The sequence below is a fragment of the Zootoca vivipara genome, chromosome 9 (genome assembly GCF_963506605.1).
Source record: "Zootoca vivipara chromosome 9, rZooViv1.1, whole genome shotgun sequence".
NCBI lineage: Eukaryota > Metazoa > Chordata > Lepidosauria > Squamata > Lacertidae > Zootoca > Zootoca vivipara.
Genome location: NC_083284.1, coordinates 73,817,201 through 73,844,473, shown reverse-complemented (window position 1 = coordinate 73,844,473; position 27,273 = coordinate 73,817,201). Strand labels below are relative to the sequence as shown.

General features: G+C 45.6%; 1 long non-coding RNA gene across 1 annotated transcript in view; it reads left to right on the top strand.

Moving 5' to 3' along the window:
* Positions 1-16,634: 16,634 nt before the first annotated feature.
* The window catches only part of LOC132592663 (uncharacterized), a 39,197-nt gene continuing 28,558 nt past the window's right edge, over positions 16,635-27,273 (top strand). The window contains exon 1 of the long non-coding RNA XR_009558201.1: positions 16,635-17,150. This is a non-coding gene — a long non-coding RNA (uncharacterized LOC132592663). The remainder of the gene's footprint in view (positions 17,151-27,273) is intronic.

Below are 27,273 nucleotides of genomic sequence, written 5' to 3'. Positions count from 1 at the left end.
CATAGAATCATAGAGTTGGAAGAGACCACAAGGGCCATCCAGTCCAACCCCCTGCCAAGCAGGAAACACCATCAAAGCATTCTTGACATATGCCTGTCAAGCCTCTGCTTAAAGACCTCCAAAGAAGGAGACTCCACCACACTCCTTGGTAGCAAATTCCACTGCCGAACAGCTCTTACTGTCAGGAAGTTCTTCCTAATGTTTAGGTGGAATCTTCTTTCTTGTAGTTTGAATCCATTGCTCCGTGTCCGCTTCTCTGGAGCAGCAGAAAACAATCTTTCTCCCTCCTCCATGGATGGATATATTCTAGCAATACTAGAATTATTCTAGATATTGCTAGATATTCTAGCAATACTTGCCCAATACTAGATATTCTAGCAATACTAGCAATACTTGCCCAAGTACTGTAGCTGTTTTGCTAGCTTTGTCTCTTCCAGTTTCATTCAGCACAGGGAAAAACCCTTCTACCCAAAACCCTTTGCATTTGCCCCAGCTGACATTCTTGCTTCCTGTTATTCTTGGCATTTGCCAGTATTCCACTCCCGGATTTAGGGATCACTCTCATCCGGGTTTATGTAAAAAAGGTTCTTGTTCTTCTATTTTCTGTACACTTATCTTTGACTTTGAAGTAGTCTTGATAAAGTGGTGGGAATGAAAAACAAGCTGGCATTAACATACATCATGCACACAATAGAACTGCACAGAAGTGGAAAGAAGCAAATGTTTGCCTTTGGGATCAGGTGGAATTAAGAGAAATAACCCCTGAGACAAAGTGACTATCCTGTGCCATGAGTGAGGTGGCAGAAATCCATCTCCTGCTCCTCTAGGCAGCCTCAGCAGGGGGAAGGCTTATGCGCATACAGACAGAAAAGGAAGGAGGTGAATCTCACAAGGTGCTGATGGAGAACAGTATGGCGTGTTTACAAAAGCATTCCACCTGTGTGTTTGTGTGTGTGCAACTCCATCAGAGGCAATTATCACTACTGTCTTTTGAATGAAGTTTTTTTGTCTTTGGGGATAAGCTCTTCAGAGCACTTGCAAATGCATCTCAGGGGGCAGGAAGTACCTCTGGCCTCTGACAGAAGAGCTGCTACCGTATATTGTACCAGGTTAGACACAGCAGCAAATAGTTTGAACTGGGGGCAGTGGTGGTTGTGTTGTTGATGTTGTTGTTTAGTCGTTTAGTCGTGTCCGACTCTTCGTGACCCCATGGACCATAGCACGCCAGGCACTCCTGTCTTGCACTGCCTCCCGCAGTTTGGTCAAACTCATGTTCGTAGCTTCGAGAACACTATCCAACCATCTTGTCCTCTGTCGTCCCCTTCTCCTAGTGCCCTCAATCTTTCCCAACATCAGGGTCTTTTCCAAGGATTCTTCTCTTCTCATGAGGTGGCCAAAGTATTGGAGCCTCAGCTTCACGATCCGTCCTTCCAGGGAGCACTCAGGGCTGATTTCCTTAAGAATGGATAGGTTTGATCTTCTTGCAGTCCATGGGACTCTCAAGAGTCTCCTCCAGCACCATAATTCAAAAGCATCAATTCTTCGGCGATCAGCCTTCTTTATGGTCCAACTCTCACTTCCATACATCACTACTGGGAAAACCATAGCTTTAACTATACGGACCTTTGTCGGCAAGGTGATGTCTCTGCTTTTTAAGATGCTGTCTAGGTTTGTCATTGCTTTTCTCCCAAGAAGCAGGCGTCTTTTAATTTCGTGACTGCTGTCACCATCTGCAGTGATCAAGGAGCCCAAGAAAGTAAAATCTCTCACTGCCTCCATTTCTTCCCCTTCTATTTGCCAGGAGGTGATGGGACCAGTGGCCATGATCTTGGTTTTTTTGATGTTGAGCTTCAGACCATATTTTGCGCTCTCCTCTTTCACCCTCATTAAAAGGTTCTTTAATTCCTCCTCGCTTTCTGCCATCAAGGTTGTGTCATCTGCATATCTGAGGTTGTTGATATTTCTTCCAGCAATCTTAATTCCGGCTTGGGATTCATCTAGTCCAGCCTTTCGCATGATGAATTCTGCATATAAGTTAAATAAGCAGGGAGACAATATACAACCTTGTCGTACTCCTTTCCCAATTTTGAACCAATCAGTTGTTCCATATCCAGTTCTAACTGTAGCTTCTTGTCCCACATAGAGATTTCTCAGGAGACAGATGAGGTGATCAGGCACTCCCATTTCTTTAAGAACTTGCCATAGTTTGCTGTGGTCGACACAGTCAAAGGCTTTTGCATAGTCAATGAAGCAGAAGTAGACGTTTTTCTGGAACTCTCTAGCTTTCTCCATAATCCAGCGCATGTTTGCTATTTGGTCTCTGGTTCCTCTGCCCTTTCGAAATCCAGCTTGCACTTCTGGGAGTTCTCGGTCCACATACTGCCTAAGCCTGCCTTGTAGAATTTTAAGCATAACCTTGCTAGCGTGTGAAATGAGCGCAATTGTGCGGTAGTTGGAGCATTCTTTGGCACTGCCCTTCTTTGGAATTGGGATGTAGACTGATCTTCTCCAATCCTCTGGCCATTGCTGAGTTTTCCAAACTTGCTGGCATATTGGGTGTAGCACCTTAACAGCATCATCTTTTAAAATTTTAAACAGTTCAGCTGGAATATCATCACTTCCACTGGCCTTGTTATTAGCAATGCTTTCTAAGGCCCATTTGACTTCACTCTCCAAGATGTCTGGCTCAAGGTCAGCAACCACACTACCTGAGGTATACGAGACCTCCATATCTTTCTGGTATAATTCCTCTGTGTATTCTTGCCACCTCTTCTTGATGTCTTCTGCTTCTGTTAGGTCCTTACCACTTTTGTCCTTGATTATGGTAATCTTTGTACGAAATGTTCCTTTCATATCTCCAATTTTCTTGAACAGATCTCTGGTTTTCCCCATTCTATTGTTTTCCTCTATTTCTTTGCATTGCTCATTTAAGAAGACCCTCTTGTCTCTCCTTGCTGTTTTTTGGAAATCTGCATTCAGTTTCCTGTATCTTTCCCTATCTCCCTTGCATTTTGCTTGCCTCCTCTCCTCCGCTATTTGTAAGGCCTCGTTGGACAGCCATTTTGCTTTCTTGCATTTCCTTTTCCTTGGGATGGTTTTCATTGCTGCCTCCTGTATAATGTTACGAGCCTCCATCCATAGTTCTTCAGGCACTCTGTCCACCAAATCTAAATCCTTAAACCTGTTCCTCACTTCCACTGTGTATTCATAAGGGATTTGATTCAGATTGTATCTTACTGGCCCAGTGGTTTTTCCTACTTTCTTCAGTTTAAGCTGGAATTTTGCTATAAGAAGCTGATGATCTGAGTTACAGTCAGCTCCAGGTCTTGTTTTTGCTGACTGTATGGAGCTTCTCCATCTTTGGCTGCAGAGAATATAATCAATCTGATTTCGATGCTGTCCATTTGGTGATATCCATGTGTAGAGTCGTCTCTTGTGTTGTTGGAATAGAGTGTTTGTGATGACCAGCTTGTTCTCTTGACAGAACTCTATTAGCCTTTGCCCTGCTTCATTTTGAACTCCAAGGCCAAACTTGCCAGTTGTTCCTTTTATCTCTTGATTCCCTACTTTAGCATTCCAGTCCCCAGTAATGAGAAGAACATCCTTCTTTGGTGTCATTTCTAGAAGGTGTTGTAGGTCTTCATAGAATTGGTCAATTTCACTTTCTTCAGCACCGGTAGTTGGTGCATAAACTTGGATTACTGTGATGTTAAAAGGTCTGCCTTGGATTCGTATCGAGATCATTCTGTCATTTTTGAGATTGCATCCCATTACAGCTTTTGCCACTCTTTTGTTGACTATGAGGGCCACTCCATTTCTGCTACAGGATTCTTGCCCACAGTAGTAGATATGATAGTCATCCGAACTGAATTCGCCCATTCCCTTCCATTTTAGTTCACTGATGCCCAGGATGTCGATATTTATTCTTGTCATCTCATTTTTGACCACATGCAGCTTACCTCCACTCATAGTTCTTACATTCCAGGTTCCTATGCAATATTTTTCTTTACAGCATCGGACTTTCCTTTCGCTTCCAGGCATATCCGCAACTGAGCGTCCTTTCGGCTTTGGCCCAGCCGCTTCATCAGCTCTGAATCTACTTGTACTTGTCCTCCGCTCTTCCTCAGTAGCATGTTGGACGCCTTCCGACCTGAGGGGCTCATCTTCCAGCGTCATAACTTTTATATGCCTGTTGTCTTTGTCCATGGAGTTTTCTTGGCAGGGATACTGGAGTGGCTTGCCAGTTCCTTCTCCAGGTGGATCACGTTTAGTCAAAACTCTCCACTATGACCTGTCCATCTTGGGTGGCCCTGCATGGCATAGCTCATAGCTTCTCTGAGTTATTCAAGCCCCTTCGCCACGACAAGGCATTGATCCATGAAGGGGTGTGTTGTTGATAACTTGTGCTATTTCCTTCAAGACCTTGTGAGGTTCGCCTCTTTTCTTTTCCTGGTGTGGGAGTTGGGCATGGGAAACGTTCCTTTCCCCTGCTTATTTGCATAAGGGCCCAGCTTCCTGGAGGGACAGGTCCCTCAAACAGGCTAGCCATGCATCTCATCCACCACACCTAAGAGACTGGAAACGCTGCCAGACTCGGAAGTATGGGCTGTAGAAGGACCTGGAAGAAAGCCAGTCATTCCTGGATGGGAACTGGCACAGGAGTAAATGAAACTACTGTATGCATATTGAGGCGAGTGGGTGGATTCCCAACACACACAAGGCAGATTCACACATAAAAATGCTGCCCTCTTTCTGCCTTCCCATGCAGAGAACTGCTACCCAGGAAGTTCTGGTAAATGCAAAATAGGTTTCAGGTGTCATCACAGGCAGGAGTAAAACACATATGTTGGGAAAGATTGAGGGCACAAGGAGAAGATCCCTCCTCTTCAGAGAGGGGGGAATTTGCGGGCAGGACCCACTCTACGCACCGAGCAGGGGGGCATGTTCGGCCCCCTGCTCCACCTATACCTGCCGCACTCAGGGCCCTGGCTGGCCAATAGGGCCAGCTGTGGGCAGGGCTACCTGTTTCAAAAGAGCGCGGCAGCCCCCAGTTCGACCCCTTTTTGCGCTGCTCCTCGCGTTCTGATAGGGTTTCCAGTTTGCTCCGCTCATTTGTGATGCTCTGCCTAGAATGTAACATAGTTTTTTTCAGCCAAGTTTGTTCCAGGGATAAAGAATGACATAGGTAAAGGTAAAGGGACCCCTGACCATTAGGTCCAGTCGTGACCGACTCTGGGGTTGCGCGCTCATCTCGCATTATTGGCCGAGGGAGCCGGCGTATAGCTTCCAGGTCATGTGGCCAGCATGACAAAGCCGCTTCTGGCAAACCAGAGCAGCACAAGGAAACGCCGTTTACCTTCCCGCTGTAGCGGTTCCTATTTATCTACTTGCATTTTGACATGCTTTCGAACTGCTAGGTTGGCAGGAGCTGGGACCAAGCAACGGGAGCTCACCCCGTCACAGGGATTCGAACCGCCGACCTTCTGATCAGCAAGCCCTAGGCTCAGTGGTTTAACCACAGCACCACCTGGGTCCCCATAGCGGATGCTTTATCTCGATTTCAGATGGACCGCTTCTGGTCATTAGCACCTCTAGGTCAGCAGTGGTCAGAACCCTTCCCGGACCACCTCTGGAGCCTTGGAAACGCAACGTGATTAATAATACCCCACCCATCTGGCTGGGTTAAGGGAGTATTGGCCTCCGTGGCCCCCTCTACCCTTCGGTCCTACAACAAAGTCTGGTGTAATTTTATGGATTACCGGTGCAAAGTTCTAGCCCTCGCACACAACATCCCGCCTACTACAGAACACGTATTACAATATTTGGAACAACAGTACACTTTGGGGCAGGCAGCAAAAACTTTAAAAATACATTCAGCTGCAATCACATTTTTCAGTAAATCTCTATTCTCTCTGGACCCTTGTCCACAGGGCGATTGATGGTTGGGGCAGGCTCCAGCCCACAAAAGTTGAAGGGCGAAGGCCGATAACTTATGACATTCTCTGCCTAGTTCGCCAAAAATTGAGGTCTATTTGTTGGTCTAGATATGAAGCACGATTGCTCTCTGCAGCCTATGCCATCTCCTTCTTTGGGGCCCTCAGGGTCGGGGAGATGGTGGTGGAAAAACATTCAGACAATAACTACTGTGGCCTTCTTTTAAATGACATTCTGCTATCCAGCGCTGAACTGTTAGTGCATATTTGGAGTTCAAAAACTGATTAGCGTGGCAAGGGTGCCTGGTTAAAGTTAGCAGCTTCCAAGCATCAAGGTCCCTGTCCTGTAAAGGACACTAGGCATTACTTGTGCCTGAGACCTGCTGGCGCTGGCCCACTATTCATTCATGAGGACGGTTCTCGGCTGATGAGGCACCAATTAACGCGTGTCTTGCGTATGGCAATTGACGCATGCGGGTTTCCAGCAAAAGAATATGCCGCCCATTCTTTTAGGATAGGGGCTGCTACCTCTGCAGCACATTTAGGCCTCCCTACAGACAGGATCAAGGAATTGGGCCGTTGGAAGTCGAACGCCTATAAGGGGTACATTCGTAAGGATCTTTAGCTTGCAGCCACTTACCTCTCTTTCTCCTCCCTTCGTTCTGCAGCTTCACCTTCAGTCCAAGTCTGGATTTGTGGGCACAGCATCGTGCACTGGGCGCGAGTGCGGGCTTGCGATCGTGGCCTTGGCAACAACCTGGGTTTGCCAGCTGATGTGCGTGTTTCCTGGATTTCAAGGCGTGGTATGCGTTGGGAAGAGCTGATGCCTGCTGTGACGGCTCAAGCTGCTGCTTGCGGTCCCCCTGATGTCATCATTATCCAGCTGGGGGGAAACGATCTTGCGTACAGGAAGAGCGTGGACTTATTGCTCAATATAAAGAAGGACTTTGATGGGCTTGCTGCCTTGTCCCCTGGTACAACCTTGTTTTGGTCCACACTGCTCAAGAGGAGAGTGTGGCGCAACAGCCGTAACCCCCGGGCCTTGGAGAAATCCAGGAAACTGTTGAATCGCGTTTTGGCACGCAAACTGCGTAGCATGGAGGGCCATGTTGTGGAGCACCCTGAAATTCGGTTCAGTGAGGCGGCTCTCTTCCGTGATGATGGCGTGCATCTTTCAAATCAAGGAAACGACATCTGGCTAGCTGATATCACACGAAGCATTAGGGCTTGGTTACAGCGGTGAGGGTATTGGCGGCGAGCCTTTTGGCTCGGGTGGCGGTAGGCATTGGAATATGGAGTTGTCTGGTGTGTTCGAGGACTGGCTGTGGCCATCATACAACCCTCCTCTTATAGGGGTATCCTCTTAAGGGATCCGGCGGTCGTGGATCCTGTCCGACGCCCTGCTGGTGGCTAGGGCCATGGCACGACCCCCGGTGGCACCAGGGGGAGCTTTCAGTTGTATTTGCATCAACAGGCTCCTTCCTTGGGGTGTTAACCCGATATGACCCCCCCCCCCCCGCTGAGCGGGGTGGAGTCACGCTTGCTAGAGAGTCCAATGCCTATGCCAATACCTCTCACTTGCTCTAACCAATAAAGTTGTGGCCTTATTCTACCCGTTAACTCTAATACCATGTGTCACTGGACAGGAGTGCCTGGCGTGCTCTGGCCCATGGGGTCACGAAGAGTTGGACATGACTAAACGACTAAACAACAACAAGAAGACAAGTTGTAATGCAAACCCTGTTTTGGAATAGAATGAGGATACAGAAGCTCCCATGAAGCATTTGGTGGTGTCAACGGGGAAGAGAGAAATAATAAAAGATCTAATTACAGGGCTGGAAGGTCAATCCCATCTTAGGGAACAGTAGCTAATAATAACCTTTGTTATGGAAGAAAGATATTACCTCTAATAATCATAACTTATCTGAGCTCGCATCAGTTGAAGTCACTTTGTTCTTTTCAAAGTACAACAGGGCCAGCAAAAGGGCAGGTGCACTCCATACATTTGAAGCATGTGACTTCCCCCAAAGAATGCTGGGAACTGTAATTTGCTAAGGATGTTAGCAATTGTGGCTCAGTGAGGGGGAAACCACAGTTCCCAGGATGCTTTGGGGAAAGTCAGGTGCTTTAAAGGTGTGTTGGGTGTGCTTTAAGTGCATGCTGTGGATCAATTTGCTTAAATTTGATGGGTGTCCTTGTTTGGGGGAAGATTAAGATTAAATACCGGTCTCAATTTGTGGCTATCTTTTCCCAAAGGGTATATCTAACATAATTGATCTGAGGTGGTTGCTCTGTGGTTGATTTTTCTGCAATATGGCTTCTCAGCGTTATCTAGTGAATGACGGATGCTAGCGAGTCATCATTTCCCCCATAGGCTTATCTTTCTTCCCAAATGCCAGGTAGCTTAGAGACATTTTCTCCTTGTAGGAAACACTTGTTTGTAGCTGTGTTGTTGTTGTTTTAGCACAGGCATCCCCAAACTGCGGCCCTCCAGATGTTTTGGCCTACAACTCCCATGATCCCTAGCTAACAGGACCAGTGGTCAGGGGATGATGGGAACTGTAGTCCAAAACATCTGGAGGGCCGAAGTTTGGGGATGCCTGTTTTAGCACCTGAGGTGCCACAAGGCACTTCAAGGGGCTCTCACTTCAACTCCTTCTTTGTCTTGGAGAAATCCAGTTACAGGTAGGTAGCCGTGTTGGTCTGAGTCGAAGCAAAATAAAAAAATTCATTCAGTAGCACCTTAAAGACCAACTAAGTTTTTATTTTGGTATGAGCTTTCGTGTGCATGCACACTGGAGAAATCCAGTATATCTTCAAAGCACCCAGCTCCAGATTTCGGACTTGCCCAAAGCTGCTTTCCTTTGGGGTGTGCCCCAAGGAAATAATAAAAGGACATTATGTCCTACAAATGGGGCTGGTGTTTCACCAGACAACCATTGTGCCATTGTTTGGTAAGGATTAATGGGATGATAAAGGCATGTCAAGAGCCATAACAATGTTAGCAACAATAATTATTAAGTATATCAATACATTCCAGTCCAGATATGTAAATAAACAGTAGGGAGGAGATGCTTGGAAGAGAGGCCTTCAAATGACCTCTCTGGTTCAGTCAACAGGCTTCCTGCTAAAGTACTACTAAAATTCAGCAGAATTTTACAGTGTTCAGAGGAGGAGGAGAAATGGCAGAAATCAGCCATGCTTGAAAGAAGCACTGGGGAAACTATACAACCAAACTAGACATTTTCATTCACTAAATGTTCAGAAAATGGCTGAGAATCCAGGAAACTACTAAGAAAGTGTATAGAGAAATAATGAGGGCCACTCCATTTCTTTTACGGGATTCTTGCCCACAGTAGTAGATATGATGGTCATCCGAACTGAATTCGCCCATTCCCGTCCATTTTAGTTCACTGATGCCCAGGATGTCAATATTTACTCTTGCCATCTCATTTTTGACCACATCCAGCTTACCAAGGTTCATGGTTCTTACATTCCAGGTTCCTATGCAATATTTTTCTTTACAGCATTGGACTTACCTTTCGCTTCCAGGCATATCCGCAACTGAGCGTCCTTTCGGCTTTGGCCCAGCTGCTTCATCAGCTCTGAATCTACTTGTACTTGTCCTCCGCTCTTCCTCAGTAGCATGTTGGACGCCTTCCGACCTGAGGGGCTCATCTTCCAGCGTCATAACTTTTATATGCCTGTTGTCTTTGTCCATGGAGTTTTCTTGGCAGGGATACTGGAGTGGCTTGCCAGTTCCTTCTCCAGGTGGATCACGTTTAGTCAAAACTCTCCATTATGACCTGTCCATCTTGGGTGGCCCTGCATGGCATAGTTCATAGCTTCTCTGAATTATTCAAGCCCCTTCGCCACGACAAGGTAGTGATCCATGAAGGAAAGATATATAGTACACCCAAATTTGGCAGGTGTCCTTGTTGGAAAAATTGATGGAGGAGCAAAATTGGAAATGGATCAAAAGACAACGGACACTTTTACCCCAATTTGGTATGGTCTCATGGTTCATATAAAATCAACAAGTTGCCAAATTCCCACCCCTGGCATTTATTCATTTATGACTGGCATAGATAGGATAGGATCAAAGAATGGAGTTTCTAGGAAGGTTGTCAGCAAAAGAAGAGGACCAGAGATCAGTTAAATAAAAAATAAGGTTAATATACAAAATAACCTTTACTTTATATGGGTTTAAAAAACAATTTTTTTAGGTTTTCAAAAACAGCAGACTTAAGACTAGCTGCTTAGTTCCTTAATTAGAAATCCACCTTAATGCACACTTACACATAAAACAAGTATCATGAACAAAATTAGAAACTGACATGCATAGATATTTACTTTATGATTTGAAATTTGAACTTGAACCTACTTAGCATCTTAGGAGTTGCGTTTGCTAGGTGTTTTTTCCTTTCTTTAATTATTTCAATTTTTTTTGTTTTTCTTTTTTTAAATCTCTTACAAGGTGAGGCATATAAGGGGCCCGATTGCTGCAGACTGAATTTATTGACAGCATTTGGCTCACTTGGAGTACGTTGCATACACTACTTTGAAAAAAGAGAAACAGCTATCTGAATCAAGGCTAGTTGAAGGAAATTTTGCTGACATTCAAATCATCCCAAAATCAGTGTGGTATGGAGGCAACCTGGAAGATGGCTGGATCATGTGGCACCAGCCACGTGATCTCCCATAATAATATGGAAGCCAAAAGAACTACAAAAATAATAATCATTAAGTATATTATTTATATCATACTTTAAATGTAGTGTACGCAAACACAGGGAGGAGATACTTGGGAGAAAAACAGCCTTCAAACGATCCTTGCGATTCAGCAATAGTTTTTCCAAAGTACATGCTTTGCCTATTTAATGGAATCCAAAGGTCATCTAGTCCAACCCCCTGCAGTGGCAGGAGGGTCTCCAGTTGAACCCATGCCATCTCCATTAAGAGGCTTTCAGGCATCTGGTCTGGAGAGGGTCCTCCTCCGCTAGAGTTTTGGAAAGCTGCTACAGGTCAAAAACAGATAGCACTGGGCTACTATTTGGGCCAATGGCCGGATTCAGTCAAAAGCACATTCATAATGTGCCAGTGGCCTAAGCAAATATATTCAAGTGAGTGAGGGCCCCATTAACTACAAACCCCCCAAATCTGGGGTCCTCTCCAAACTGGTGCCAAAGTTTTGCAGTTGTTTTGCAGCATTTAGCAGCGGAAACCCCGTGTTTTACAGCACCCAACAAACTGAGCAATTGCTACTTCAACACAGGGGAATCCCAAATGTTGGGGTTCATAGGTACAAACCCGGTGTTTGATATATCAATTGCTCAGTTTGTGGGGTTCATAACAAATTTTACTGTGACAGCGTCAACAGGAGATGCTATCTTAGACTGTATGCCACGGGTGTCAAACACAAGGCCCGGGGGCCAAATCCGGCCCGCCAGACCTCGTCATGTGGCCCGCCGAGCGCCCCAGCCAGTGGGACCCAGCAGCGGGACCTTGCCGCTGAAGTGCCGCGCCGACAAACAACTGGGGGCGGGGGGGGGGGTAGAAAGGCGGCCGGAGCAGCGCTGCGTGGAGCACCCCGAGCCACAGCAGAAGGAGGAGGCAGCTTGCCGGGTCAGCGCCCAGCAGCGCCGCACGGAGAGTCCTGAGCCTCTGGGACGCAGCAGTGCTCTGTAGCACTTTGAATCCTCCTCCTCCTGCCACGGCTCGGCGCCTGGAAACGGCTGCTGCTGCTGCTGAAGCACAGACAAAGCACCCAGCAGCGCCGTATGGAGGAGGAGGAGGATTCAAAGTGCTACAGAGCACTGCTGCGTCCCAGAGGCTCGGGACTCTCCGTACGGCGCTGCCGGGCACCGACCTGGCAAGCCGCCTCCTCCTCCTCCTCCTCTTGCCTCACCTCCTCCTCCTCCTGCCGCGGCTCAGCCTCATGAATGTGAGCTCAGCAGCAGCTCAGCCTCACAAACGTGCAACTCTGAGGCTTTACGCACGTCTCCTAAAACGGACACCCGCTGCCTCACGCTGCACGGGAAATGCTTTTTGCCCCTGGGTCCCTTCGCGCTCTTTTCTGGCGCTGAATCAAGGCGGCGACCCCCCCTTCCCTTTCTTTCTTCCTCTCTCTCGTTCTTATTCTTTCTTTCCCTCTCCTTCCTTCCTTCTTTATCTGTCTTCATTCCCTCTTTCTTTTTCTTTCCTTCTTTATTCCCTTCCTTCTTTCCTACTCTTCTTTCTCTCCCCTCTTTCCTTCCTCTCTCCCTCCTGCTCCCTCTTTTCTTTCTTCCTTCCTTCCTTCCTTCCTTCCTTCCTTCCGTCCGTCCTTCCCATCTTTCTTCCTCTCCCTCATTCTTATTCTTTCTTTCCCTCTCCTTCCTTCCTTCTTTATCTCTGTCTTCTCTCCCTCTTTCTTTTTCTTTCCTTCTTTATTCACTTCCTTATTTCCTACTCTTCTTTCTCTCCCCTCTTTCCTTCCTTCATCTCTCCCTCCCACTCCCTCTTTTCTTCCTTCCTTCCTTCCTCCCTCCCCTCCCCTCCCTCTCCCTCTCCTCAGAAACATAGGATGCTGCTTTATACTTCTGGCCCTTAAACCCTGGAACTAGGAGAACAGCTCCAGTGAGTCAACCTCAGCCAGTCCCTTTGGTGAACGGTGGTGGCTCACTGGCAGAACATCTGTCCTGCATGCAGAAGGACCCCAGCATCTCCAGGTACCAGTAGCTCTGCAAAGCTCCTGCATGAAACCCTAGCGAGCCTCCACCACCCAGTGCAGTTACCAAAAATCATTTTTCAATAAATTGTACAATAATTGTACATTTGAATATCTACTTGCCATTATTCTGACTATGCTAGTTACAGGTAGGTAGCCGTGTTGGTCTGGATCGAAGTAAAATAAAAAAATTCCTTCAGTAGCACCTTAAAGACCAACTAAGTTTTTATTTTGGTATGAGCTTTCGTGTGCATGCACACTTCTTCAGATAACTGAAGAAGAAGTTATCTGATAATCTGAAGAAGTGTGCATGCACACGAAAGCTCATACCAAAATAAAAACTTAGTTGGTCTTTAAGGTGCTACTGAAGGAATTTTTTTATTTTACTTCTGACTATGCTAGTTATTAGTTACATTATTACAAAAAACAGTAATAATTGAATGCAGTGACAATAATTTATGATAATAAAGAGTGGACACATAGTCCTACAGATACAACTGGCCCTTTGAGGGTGACCAAACTGCTGATGCGGCCCCCGATGAATTTGAGTTTGACACCCCTGCTGTATGCAATCCCTGATCCATCTAGCCTAGTATTTATTCTGAACAGAAGCAGCCAGGAAGTCGAATGTTACTTGGAGATGTCAGGTCTGTTAATCCTTTTTAATTAAACATGCCTAAGCTACATCGCATGATTGTTTTGAAGATAAAAGGAAGGGAGAAGAATGTATGGCCACAAGCTTCTTAGAGGAAAGACCGGTAAAAACATGGTAAATAAATAAATTTTAAAACCACCTCTCCCTATGGTAGACAAATCAAACTGCCCTATACTGAGACAGACCTTTGGTCCATCAAACTCACTGGTGCGACCGTAACAGTTTTCCAGAGGCCCTTTCTCTATCCTGTGTTATAGAAAAATGTGGGGTTTGCTTTTACAACCAAAAGTGAAGTTGAAGCTTCATCATGCCTCACTGTTAATCTCACAGCAAACTGCAACATAGGATAAAGCTTGCATGGGGGGGGGGCACCTCATTGTTCAACTGCTTCACAACATTCCTACTTCTTACAATGATTTCAAAACATTTTAAAAATATGCAGGCTTTAGCAGGCTTGGGGGAGACTGGGCTATTTTGCACATGTCTACCTATGGAATTACTGATAGATAGCATTCAAACAAAGATAAGTTGTGCATTCAGTGCTGCGAGCTCAAACCTGCGGAACTCCTGCCCTGAGGGATAGCTCATTTGGTAGAGCATGAGAATCTTTATCTCGGGGCTGTGGCTTTGAGCTCCACTTTGGGTGAAAGTCCTGCATTGCAAGGGGGGGGCTAGAACACCCTCGTGGTCCTTTCCAACTCTTCTGTGATTTTGTGCAGGCACATGCATTTATCTGATGAAAATAAGGATGTCCTATTCAATAATAATAATAGTAATAATAATAATTTTATTTCTACCCTGCTCATCTGACTGGGTTGCCCCAGTCACTCTGGAAGGTTTCCAACATATAAAGGTAAAGGTAAAGGTACCCCTGACCATTAGGTCCAGTCGTGACCGACTCTGGGGTTGCGCGCTCATCTCGCATTATTAGCCGAGGGAGCCGGCGTATAGCTTCCGGGTCATGTGGCCAGCATGACAAAGTCGCTTCTGGCAAACCAGAGCAGCACATGGAAACGCCGTTTACCTTCCCGCTGGAGCGGTTCCTATTTATCTACTTGCACTTTGACGTCTGGAGGCACCTTCCTGGCTGAATGTCATGAAAGGCATAGCAGACTTTCTTATTCCAGCAGGCAAGTTAAGGCAGTGCTTGGGTTTCTGCTTGGATGATGATGATGATTATTGTTGTTGTTGTTGTTGTTTAGTCGTGTCCGACTCTTCGTGACCCCATGGACCATAGCACGCCAGTCACTCCTGTCTTGCACTGCCTCCCGCAGTTTGGTCAAACTCATGTGGGTAGCTTCGAGAACACTGTCCAACCATCTCATCCTCTGTCGTCCCCTTCTCCTTGTGCCCTCAATCTTTCCCAACATCAGGGTCTTTTCCAGGGAGTCTTCTCTTCTCATGAGGTGGCCAAAGTATCGGAGCCTCAGCTTCAGGATCTGTCCATCCAGTGAGCACTCAGGGCTGATTTCCTTCAGAATGGATAGGTTTGATCTTCTTGCAGTCCATGGGACTCTCAAGAGTCTCCTCCAGCACCATAATTCAAAAGCATCAATTCTTCAGCGACCAGCCTTCTTTATGGTCCAGCTGTCACTTCCATACATCACCACTGGGAAAACCATAGCTTTATTATTATTAGCATTATTATTATTAGCATTATTATTAGCATTATTATTAATTATTATTATTATTATTATTATTGTATTATTATTACTGTGTTGTTGTTGTTTTGTTGTTATTTATTTTAGCGGTAAAGGTAAATGTTATGTATTAAGATTGGCTGCAATTCTCACTCAGGGCCACCAGTATGCAAATGAAGGATTGAGAACTGTCGCTCACTGACTGATTGATTAGTTAGTTTACAAGTTGCCAGTGCTTAGTATTACAGTATATAAAGCAGCCAGCTAGGCTGCAGTCAGTCAGACTCAAGGAGCAGTTCTAACTGTTGTAATAAAGAGCTGTGAATCTAACAGAACTGTGTCTGTCGTCCATCTTTACCACTATTTAACAGTAAAGGACCCCTGGACGGTTAAGTTCAGTCGAATATAGTTTTAATGTGGCTTGTGAGTGACACCTCATTTGTTTGTCACTTGAGAGCCTTTCAGTCATCGCTTGCTGTATCATGAGGTAAGTCAACAGCAAACATATTTTTTTCCTTGTCGTCTTTCTAAACCATGTTTGTTTGCATATATATTTTTGAAAGATTTTCATGGATAGCAAAGGTACATACAACATCTCTGTTATCAATTCATAGAGTCTTTCCTACACGTCTGTTACATGTAAACAACACACACACACACACACACACACACACACACACACACACACACACACACGGAGAGACAACACTGCTTAGTCTCTGCTAGACCGCAAAGTTGCTGAGACACCACCACTGAAATACATTTATTTCAGCACAGCAGCATTTCAGAACTACCATTTAAATAATGTTTTACTGACACACACACACACACACACTACAAGAAAATGTACAAAGGATGCTGGATGCCAAAAGAAATACATTTGTCAAGGGGAAATTAAAATGAACGGGAAAGAGGGAAAAACAATGGAAAAAAACTGGAACTGAAAATGAGGGAGATAAATGTAGTTAGGATAGAGATAAATTAATGGCAGGGAAGATATGAAAAGAAGTAGATTGGACCAGGAAATATACTGAAGACCTCAGACCTGACCTCTGCTTTGTCTTCTTCTAGCTCAGCCAGCATTTTATTTGCATCGGCATCCCAGCCACCAGCAGAGCCCCTGTTATTTGTCCACCACCACCACCAGCATATTACCAAGAAAGTAATCCCGTCACTATGTTAGGTATTTCTCCAAGCACCTTGGCTCCAAAATTTCTATTTCCTGCTGGTGATGGAATATTTAGCTGAGGGCAGAAGAAGAGAAGCCAGTGTGCTATAGTTGGCATCCATTAGCACAGACCAGGGGTGTGGTCCTATCCTGTATGCAGTAAGCCTGGTGCCTCCAGAATGTGCACGTCAGCTCCTCGTGCAATTTGGCCTTGCACCACACTTACGGATCAGCATTCCAGAGCTCTGGAGAGGGAAAGCACCGTGCGGGAATACTACTCAGCATCCATTAAGGGGAGCCACTGCCACCCAGCTAGGAAAAACCCTTCACATCCCACACAACTTTCAGCTCGTCACCCAGGGTGACAAAACAAAAGTTCCCTTGTGCTATTAACCCCTCCCTTTTCCTAGCAAAATACCTCCTCCCTCACTTAACTGAGTATATAATAGGAATTCCCAGTTAGAGCTGCTGGTTAAGGTTGTTTAGTTTTGGTTTGGTTTGTCACTCTTCGCCTAATCCTGCACTGGAAGCCGCCCAGAGGGTGGTTGGGGAAACCCAGCCAGATGGGCGGGATATGAATAATAAAATTATCGTTGCTGTTGCAAACCTTTACAGGTTTGGAATTGACATCTGCTGGTGTCCACCTCAGTTTTATTGCTGACCTACAACTGCCTCTGGCTCCTGATACTCAGCCTTTAAATAGGAAGTGAATCAGATTTGTCCCCTGTCCCCACTCTTGACATAAATGGGCCAAATAAAATGAAAAACTAAAATATGGCACTCCCCCAAAACAGATACTTAGACTTTTCAGAAGACTATTCCTGAAAATACTCCACAAAAGGCGAAGTAAAATGAATGAGTAGCAAAATTAAGACTACTTTTTAACCCAGGAAAATCTTCTCAAAAGTCGGGGGTCATCTTATACGCTGGGTCGTCTTATATGCATCCGCAGAAGCGTTTTCTGGCGCTGTGGACATTTTGGAAATGGGCAGCACGAGCATGTCCGGCCCACGGACGATCGTAGGAAGAGGGGTAGTCTTATATGGTGAGTATATCCCAAACTCTATATTTTAACTGGAAAAGTTGGGGGTTGCCCCCCTCTGAAAGCACAGCACCGAAGCGATCATGCTGAGGCAGCTGCCCTTCTATGAGCTGGTGGGCTACAGGCAGCCCCCTCCCACCTTGCTGGCCAAACCAGCTCCTGAGCGGCCAGACTTTGCTCCAGAGCCTCTCCAAGGACCCGGGAGTGCCAAGGCAACCGCGGCAGCGGCGGGAGGCCACCTCCAAGGCCACCTCCGAGGACTCCGCGCTGCGCCTCCTCCTCCTTTCCCCAGCGCTGGGTTCCGCTCAGTTGAGCTTTGCACTGCGGGACCAGCAAGAGCCGCTTGGGCGCTGTGCACACGCTGGTGGCGAAGCTCGACTGAGAGGAGCACAGCACGGGGGAAAGGAGAAGGAGGCGAGGTGCGGAGTCCTCGGAGAAGGAGAGAGACACAGCGCAGCCTCTCAGCTCATGGAGCACAGTCCTGGGCAGACTGCCGGAACCCCGCACTCACTTGGCGCCCAGCACCGTGGTTCACTGCGCCACTAGCTTCTATGGCTAGGACGGGCGGCGGGCCTGATAATTTGGCATAATATTTGGACTGTTTGATTATTTTATAATTTGGAATGTTTTTAATGTGGCTTTTTTTGGATTGTTAAATTGGAAAACTTAATAAATGTTATTACTTTTTTAAAAAGAAATAACCACAGTGATCAGTCTGTTATTAGGAGCAAATGAAATCACAATCTAAACTGAAGAGCAGAGGAGGAAAAAGATATTGATAGTGCACTATGGCTATGTTCACATGAGCAGCTTATAACACAGTGAGTTTATCCCTGCTGCATTTCAAGCTGCATTTGCAGAGTGTTGTTCACATCAGAGAGGGGGCAGGGATGTTTTCATCTGATGCTCATTAAAAAAAATCTTTCCCTGCTCCTGCAACCCTTTCCACTGAATTCCTATTCATGAAGCTGTGGTCTGCGCATGCGAGCTCATGTGTGAATGCGCAATGTCTGGCTTAGGTTACCTAGTCAAATAATGATTGCAAATGTTTTGAGGCAAAAATGCATAGGGCAGTATACAAATTTAATAAATATATAGGTGTGTTGTTGTTGTTTTTTAAAAAATCTACACCAAGAAGGGTTTGGTATCCTTCCCCACAGGCAGGTGGCCCTTGTGGGTGGCATGCAGGGGAACAGGGCAGGCCACTAGGTTTCGAGTCCTTCTTTGCCTCCCTCTCCCTCTATCTCTTTTTCCTGGAATTCTTCCCTCAGGGCAGCTGGTGGTAGAGGATGGTGGAGGAGGCATTATACAGACAAGCCTGAGGGATACATGTAATGCAACTGGCACAGCAGCTGTCCTTTGGTCCAACATATTGCTAACAGCATTTCCATGTCCTGTTTCCCTTCATTCCTAACTGAGTCAACTTTTCCTTATCGCAACCTTGTAATTGGCCCACTGGGCATGTTTCTTCAAACAGTCTTCGCATGCAAGTAGTTCGTGATCTTTGTTTGCACAGGATCAGGGCTATCCTGAGTGAGAGAAGTCTTTTCCTTCCACTCTGTTGGCTCCTAGAATTTTTAAGGCCCTCTTGTAGCTTGAGGGTTATGCATGCCTGCAGGCTTAATATGACCCCCAAGCCTTTTTTTTGTTTTTGTAACAGTAGCCACAGTGCCAGGAACCTTTGTGCATGCTTTAGTACAGGGTTCCCCAAACTAAGGGCCGGATGCGACCTGCGAGGCTCATTTATGTGGCAACCCCTGCTGGCGCATCGTGGCTGCCCACTTCCAGGTTGTCGGGAACGTCGGAAATAGCTTGTGCGCATGCACAAGCGTCATTTGCAGTGCACTTCTGGGCCAAAGGAGGCCCATGCGCATGTGCACAAGCGATTTCCGGTGTTCCGGCCACCCGGAAGTGCGCCGGAAATCATTTGCGCGCATGTGTGTGGGTGCACGCTCCCACGTGCTCCGGCCCGCAGCATGATTGGCGCTGGCAGCACCGGCCCTCAGCGAGGTAAGTTTGGGGAGCCCTGCTTTAGTACCACATTTTTGAAACAATGGCCCCGATCCACATAATGGAATGGCAATCACATGATGGCAAAATACATCCCTTGTCCCCTGAGCTTATCATTACTGTCCAATAGCCCATGTAACCATCTGTTCTTTATTTGTGTGCATTAGAGATGAGTTCGAAAGCATGCCAAAAAAGTGCAAGTAGATAAATAGGTACTGCTCTGGCGGGAAGGTAAATGGCATTTCCATGCGCTGTTCTGGTTTCGCCAGAAGTGGTTTGGTCATGCTGGCCACATGACCCAGAAAAACTGTCTGTGGACAAACACTGGCTCCCTCAGCCTGTAAAGTGAGATGAGCACCGCAACCCCAGAGTCATTCGAGACTGGACTAAACTGTCAGGGGTCCTTTACCTTTACCTTTTTACCTCCTAACAACCTTCTGGTGTGATTTGGCCTGGCTAATCCAGCAACTGAATCTTAGCTGGATCCAGGAATTAGAAGGAGGCTCAGACATACAGCCTAATCCACCACCCCCAACTCACAACCATATGTTACATTATTTGACAATAACAGTCTCTATGGAGCAGAATCCTACTATAATTTTTACTCAGAAGTATTCTGCCAGACAGTTGAGCTGAATCCATTAAACTGATTAAGTACCTGCAAGCATCGTAACTGAGCCATGGAATGTGCCTGGCATGATTAACTTTATTGTAAACAAACAGAAAACAAAAAATGCATTTTTTGGGTGTGTGTGTGTGTGACTAATATCTGCCTTATTGAGAAGCATGCAGGAAGTCCCACAAAACACCTGCAACTTTGTCCACTTCTGACACCCAGCTGCTAACATGCGCCCATTTTCATGACAAAGATACTCCAAGAATCTGTCCCAAAGGTCTAGAGCTGGCTTTCTTGGGGCCAGTCTTCTTATCAGCTCATTTGATTATTCAACCAATGAACAGACTCTCTGCTCCGTGTTCATTTTCAGCTCTGCTCACAGGAATCTACTCCATCCAAGCCAGGCTCACTGAAGCGCTGTGGGTTAATCCACAGAGTCTAGGGCTTGCTGATCAGAAGGTCAGCGGTTCGAATCCCTGCAACGGGGTGAGCTCCGGTTGCTTGGTCCCAGCTCCTGCCCACCTAGCAGTTCGAAAGCACATCAAAGTGCAAGTAGATAAATAGGGACCGCTCCGGCGGGAAGGTAAACGGTGTTTCTGTGTGCTGCTCTGGTTCGCCAGAAGCAGCTTTGTCATGCTGGCCACATGACCCGGAAGCTGTCTGCGGACAAACGCCGGCTCCCTCGGCCTATAGAGCGAGATGAGCGCCGCAACCCCAGAGTCGGACACGACTGGACCTGATGGTCAGGGGCCCCTTTACCTTTACCTTTTACCTCGGTTTATGAACACAATTGGTTCCGGAAGTCTGTTCATAAACTGAAGCGTTCATAAACTGAAGCAAACTTTCCCATTGAAAGTAATGGAAAGTGGATTAATCTGTTCCAGACGGTCCGCAGAGTATTTAAACTGAAGCGTTCATAAACTGAAGCGAACTTTCCCATTGAAAGTAATGGAAAGTGGATTAATCTGTTCCAGACGGTCCGCAGAGTATTTAAACTGAAGCGTTCATAAACTGAAGCGAACTTTCCCATTGAAAGTAATGGAAAGTGGATTAATCTGTTCTAGACGGTCCGCGGAGTATTTAAACTGAACCGTTCATAAACTGAAGCGAACTTTCCCATTGAAAGTAATGGAAAGTGGGTTAATCTGTTCCAGACGGTCCGCAGAGTATTTAAACTGAAGCGTTCATAAACTGAAGCGAACTTTCCCATTGAAAGTAATGGAAAGTGGATTAATCTGTTCCAGACAGGTCCACGGAGTACTCAACCTGAAGCGTACTTAACCCGAAGCATGGGTGTAATTGGTTCCGGAAGTCTGTTCATAAACTGAAGCGTTCATAAACTGAAACGAACTTTCCCATTGAAAGTAATGGAAAGTGAATTAATCCATTCCAGATGGGTCCGCGGCGTTCGTAAACCGAAAATTCGTAAACCGAGGTGTTCATAAACCGAGGTTCCACTGTACATGCACTTCGGCATTCTGACTGCATAATTGCCCATCTTGCTCTCAGGAACTCAGTTTGGTAACCTTCTACAATGAGGCCAGCAAAGGTCATGAAAGCCAGGATCCTGAGTTCATTTCCTAAGAATTGGCAAGGTGTTATAGAGAGTGCGAAACAAGCCCAGTCAAAGGATTGTTATGGAGTGTGCCAATCTGGTTTATTTCTGTATATCATGACCTCAGTGAAGTTGGCATAACTTGATATTAAAAGAGGCTCCAAGTTTGACCTATTTTATCCCTTGGTACTAGTCTTCATCTTAAACGATGACCTGGATGACATGAGTAGGTAAATATATATTGACATCCTAATACCTAATGTAGAGATCAGCACACTAATCCTTTGCTCCCAACAAATATTAATGATCACTTCCTGTAGAAAGAACTGAGTTCCCTATAGAGATATGCATAACCAGTTAGTCATTTCTCACTAAAGCCACGTCCTTTCAACTGCAAACTGGACAAGAGAAATAAAACAAACAGAGAGGAACTTGTCGGAAATAAACCGTGGAACCAATAAATAAAGATGTTGTAGCACTCAGTCATCCCCAAAGACCACTCCCTCCTTCATAAGGATTCACCGGGTCAAAGTGGTACTTAACCCTCCCATTTTCTATGGTTGGGTAGCTCAAAGCTCTAACAGGACCCCCTTTTCACTCTGTGCTCTCAAGCAGGACCAACCTTTTGGCACTTGATGCAGACCCCAAAATGGCAAGCCATGGAACAAGGGGTGAGGGACGATCTACAGCAGGAACAAGGAGGGAGGAAAGAAGATCGACGACACTGGGCCATGGGTGGGCTGTCCCTCCTCTCAAGGAGCAGCTTCATGCTTTATTGGCCCACAGGTCAAAGAAGAGAAAGATGCTGCTAGTGCAGGTGGGGAGAGCATACCGTAACTCTCAAACAGAAGAAGAAGAAGAAGAAGAAGAAGAAGAAGAAGAAGAAGAAGAAGAAGAAGAAGAAGAAGAAGAAGAAGAAGAAGAAGAAGAAGAAGAAGAAGAAGAAGTAGTTTGGATTTGATATCCCGCTTTATCACTACCCGAAGGAGTCTCAAAGTGGCTAACATTCTCCTTTCCCTTCCTCCCCCACAACAAACACTCTGTGAGGTGAGTGGGGCTGAGAGACTTCAAAGAAGTGTGACTAGCCCAAGGTCACCCAGCAGCTGCATGTGGAGGAGCGGAGATGCGAACCCAGTTCACCAGATTAGGAGTCTACCACTCTTAACCACTACACCACACTGGCACAGCCTTTCATCCCTTGACTTAGGTTCCACTTACTTCAGGACTTTTGCTTATTTCCCCTCCCTTTCTCACTTTCCTTTTAATGTGCGTACAATCCAATCAAGGTAACTAAATGCTGCAAAAATGGTCTTCTTCAACCAGGCCTTTGGCTGATCAGTATCCATCTGATATCATTTTAAATGGGGAGAGGGGAATATTGTTGTATTTGCTCTTGTTTTTATTATGTATTTTGTGTTTTTTATTTTGTATTTTTATGTTGTGAACCACCCTGAGACCTATGGGTGAAGGGCAGTGAACACAATCAATCAATCAATCAATCAATCAATCAATCAATATGTGTTTTTATCCACTATTGGTGTAATTATGGATCGGTGTAATTTTGAATTTCAAAATAAGTGAGGGTATAATAATACAGTGGTACCTTGGGTTGCGGACCCAATCCGTTCCGGGGTGCATTTTGCACCCCGAAAAGTCTGCAACCCGAGCAGTGCTTTTGCGCATGTGCGAAAGCACAATAGAGTGCTTCTGCGCATGTGCGCAGCGCGCAGAAAGTTTCTGCGCATGCGCATGTGGTGAAACCCGGAAGTAAACACTTCCGGGTTTGCCGCGTGTGTAACCTGGAAAAACGCAACCCGCAGCGGACGCAACATGAGGTATGACTGTAAATATAATTGGAAAAGTTACAGTAAAGTCTCTGGACCCCATCTGAGTCACTTCCTGTCTGGTTTCTAAAGAAAATTGGGGAAGAAAGGAATCAACTAACATCACAGCAGTTTGCAACACTGGGTGTGTATCTGGATTTCACCCAGAAAGCAAAAGGGAACTGTTTAAAATGTCATTATTTTATCTATGTGGAGACAGAAACATGTCTTATGCTGCCAAGCCCAGAGATCAGGTTCAGAAGAGTGCTGTGCTGAAAGTTTATTCTGTGTGCAACCCCCACCACATTCTCTATCAGTTAATGAGAAAAGAAAATGCATTCTAAAATCATCATAGTCAGGGGAAGCGTTGGTGAAATTCTCGTGGGCAGGAAGAAGGGTTTTTGTTGAGCTCACCAGCCTCTTATCTTTTAGGTGGTGAGGATTTTTGTGAGTACCGTATCCTTCCTTTCATTCTACAAATCAAGCCGTATGCTCCTTTGAGTGTGTGCAGCTTCATTCTTTGTGTGTACCTGCATAGTTTCTTTTCCTTTTATTGTAAAACTTGTGTGAAAGAGATTCCTGCAAGAACCTAGCTTTTCCTCCTTTGCTAAAATGATTGTGAGAAAAAGTGGGCATTTACTTGCATAGGGAACTTACCAGTAATTTTCTGATGGGCCATTGGGAGCCAGAAAATGCTAGAGGCTTCTGTTAAAATTGCAAGCAGTTCTATACTGTTCGCTTTGCCATTTTTTTTAATTTATGTTTGGATTATTTAACTTAGTATTCAGCTAAGTCCTTTCCAGTGAATCATGTATATTAAATTCAGTGGGTCTACTCAGAGTAGCACAGGTACTGAATACCATCCGCCCAAATGCATGTGTGTTGATAAGGGGCAGAGAGAAAAACTGGGACAGGGGAAGAAATAATTTGTAGTCTTGGGAATGAATATTTGAGAATGCAGCCTCGATCATTGACTTTGCTAACTTTGGTAGCAAACTGATTTTGAAAGGGGACCGCAGTTATTTCTGCGGCTAGCAAATCTTAAGCAAGATGATTTTCATTTATTCATTTACTGTTTAGTTACATGTTTATACCACTTACTGTTGCAAATAATAATAATAATAATGTCCAAATCACAGGAGGGAGGGTGTTCCAGAGGGTTGGCCCCACCACGGAGAAGGCCTGGTTTGGTTTTGCTGCCAGATGCCGTTCCACAGCACGGCCTCCTCCAAAGATCTTCTCAAAGATCTACTTGGTCTAAAGAGGGAAGGCCAACTGTGAGAGGTTCAACAGCTGGAAAGAGACTAGGTTTTCTGTACTCTACTCCTGGATAAAGGGAGCATGTTGTTGTGCAAACAGGGAATACCCCCCATTTCTGCCTCCCCCCTGCAAGAGCAGAGTGGATAGGGAGGAGATCTCTATTTCTTCTCAGGGCATCTAGAGAAATTGCAGTCTGCTTCCGTTTGGTAGCTGCAGTGGGGAGGACGTACCATTTCTAGGTGAGAGCAAGAAAGTAGGGGAAGACCCTTTATCTCTTCATGTTGCCTGGAGGTAGAGGGGACACCCCCTGAAGAATGTGCTGGCATTCTGGTGCAGGTAAAGGTAAAGGTAAAGGGACCCCTGACCATTAGGTCCAGTCTTGACTGACTCTGGGGTTGCGGCACTCATCTCGCATTATTGGCCGAGGGAGCCCAGCGTATAGCTTCCAGGTCATGTGGCCAGCATGACAAAGCCGCTTCTGGCGAACCAGAGCAGCACATGGAAACGCCGTTTACCTTCCCGCTATAGCGGTTCCTATTTATCTACTTGCATTTTGATGTGCTTTCGAACTGCTAGGTGAGCAGGAGCTGGGACCGAGCAACGGGAGCTCACCCCGTCACAGGGATTCGAACCGCCGACCTTCTGATCAGCAAGCCCTAGGCTCAGTGGTTTAGCCCACAGCGCCACCTGGGTCCCATTCTGGTGCAGGAGGAGGCTGCAATTCAAGTGATCCCCTCCTCAGTCATGAGGCTCTGGGTTGAGGACGCCACGCCGGTTATCTGGCAATTCTGCAACATAGTCTCAAAGGAGAACACCATCTCTTTCTCCCAAGTTCCTAAGTGTTCCTCATTAGCCCAATTGCTATGACAGCACTGTCTCCATGACAACCCTTCAGCTGAGAACACCCTTACGGGAATTCAAGCAAGGAGTGAATATAACAAGGCGGACGGAGGGGCATTTCAGTGCTCCTTGCCAACTGCGGCCCTGAACTTCAGGGTCTGCTTTAGAGCCTGTCAAAATGACATTTCTCAAAGCTTCTTTGGATATAAAATGCCAGGCTGTCCCCCTGTTGGGGACCCAAAATCTTCTCAAGTATTCTGAATTTGCATAAACTTCCAGTTCTATTAACATTTTTAATGTGAAATTTCGAATACGAGTTCAAAATTCAAATGGCAAATGCGATGTGAGCTGCCAAATACAGTGACATGCTGCCTGTTCCATCTGAAAGAAGAGAAAAAGCAAACACAGGACTCCGTCGTCCCCCCTTCCTTTCACAGTTGTTTTGTCACCTGCTTTTTCCCTTACTTGCTGTGATGAGAAGATCTGAAGGAGAAGTATGAAGTATAAAATGTCATTGCATGTCCGCTAACAAATACTGTCAAATATTCATAGCCTCAACTAGTCAAAGATGAGATAGTAAACTCAAGTGCATTAGGATGTCAAATAATCAGTGAATATCTGCGGAAGAGAATTTTGATTCAGCTTTTCAGGAGCCAATTAATACCATCTCTAATATTTCATGGAGAATGCTTTTGCCTTCAAAGTTATACCAGACAAGCCTAAGAGACTGACCTGAAACATGCATGCATGCATGCGCACACATTCAAAGGATGTGTCCTACAACTGGCACCACTTTTACTACGTATATAGACTTACTGATATGATTGATGTTTTATTTCCAGATTTCCTGGGTGAGGACTTGCAGATAGCTGAAGCACGAGGTTACCGTAGGCACTGAACAGGAGGCAACTGAGGACATTTGCCCCAGGAAAGTTCAGCCAGGGTTTGTGGAGTCACTACAAGTTACCAGAGGAAAAAAGCTGGAGAGAAGAAAATATGTGTGGAAGAAGGAATCATTCAAGAGGCTGAATTAGAGGGGAAAGTGAAAATAATGTGTCCATTGAATATCCCAGTATGATTGAGCTACAATATACTTTGCTTTCATACACAAAGGTAAAAAAATGCATTTGTCTTACCACACCTTGGACCCACTAATTTTGTAATATGTAAAGAAAACAGAATGCAGAATGCTTCAAGATGTGGTTATTCAGGATGTGGTTATTCAGGATACTCCCTCACCAAAAATATTTGGACCAGATGTTTGTGAGGCATTGGGTATTTAGAAGGAAGGAGGATAGTATCTATGAAACTGCATTATAAATGTCAATATAAGACATTAAAATAGAGATATGAAAATTCCACAGAGGAGAAAGACAACATTCTCCTGTGATTGTCATAACACACTAGAAAGGGGCTTCTGGGGAGCTAAAAAAAGAGGGACAAAATTCTCACACCTAGTGAGAAGGGATGCATTAAATAGGCAAGACAACATGTTGAGAGCACCTCAGATGAAGTTGTGCTGCAGATATGGGTCCTGCAGTCTCTTATTATTTTTATGACGGGGAATATTTCCTTTCCACAACAATGCTACAAATTAATATTAAGAACATTCACTTTTTGCACTGATGAATGTTCTGTGAATGCCAGCTGGACTGGGGAGAGACACAAGCTGGACTTGTGTCACCTTGGCTGTCTCCACCATCCCCTCGTGCACTTCCAGGGGTTTGAGAAGCCTTGCACCCACAACATTAGCCGCAATCATGGGTCTGTCCTGTCATTTATTAAAGATAGCATTTTGATGCATTTTCCCCAAACCAGGTTTAATTCAACCTGAGAGAAAGAACAACATACCTACCGGGTAGCTGTTTTTTAAGTTGGTAGTGTCTTTTTCTCTAAGGGGAAGGCACCATGCAAACTCGGCAGTTGGAGAGAGCTTGGGTGATTTCCATGGAATCTGGATGGTGTTTGAACTGAGCAGATGCAAGGAATGCCAAGTGTTCATTGCGGAAGGAACCATTGGCT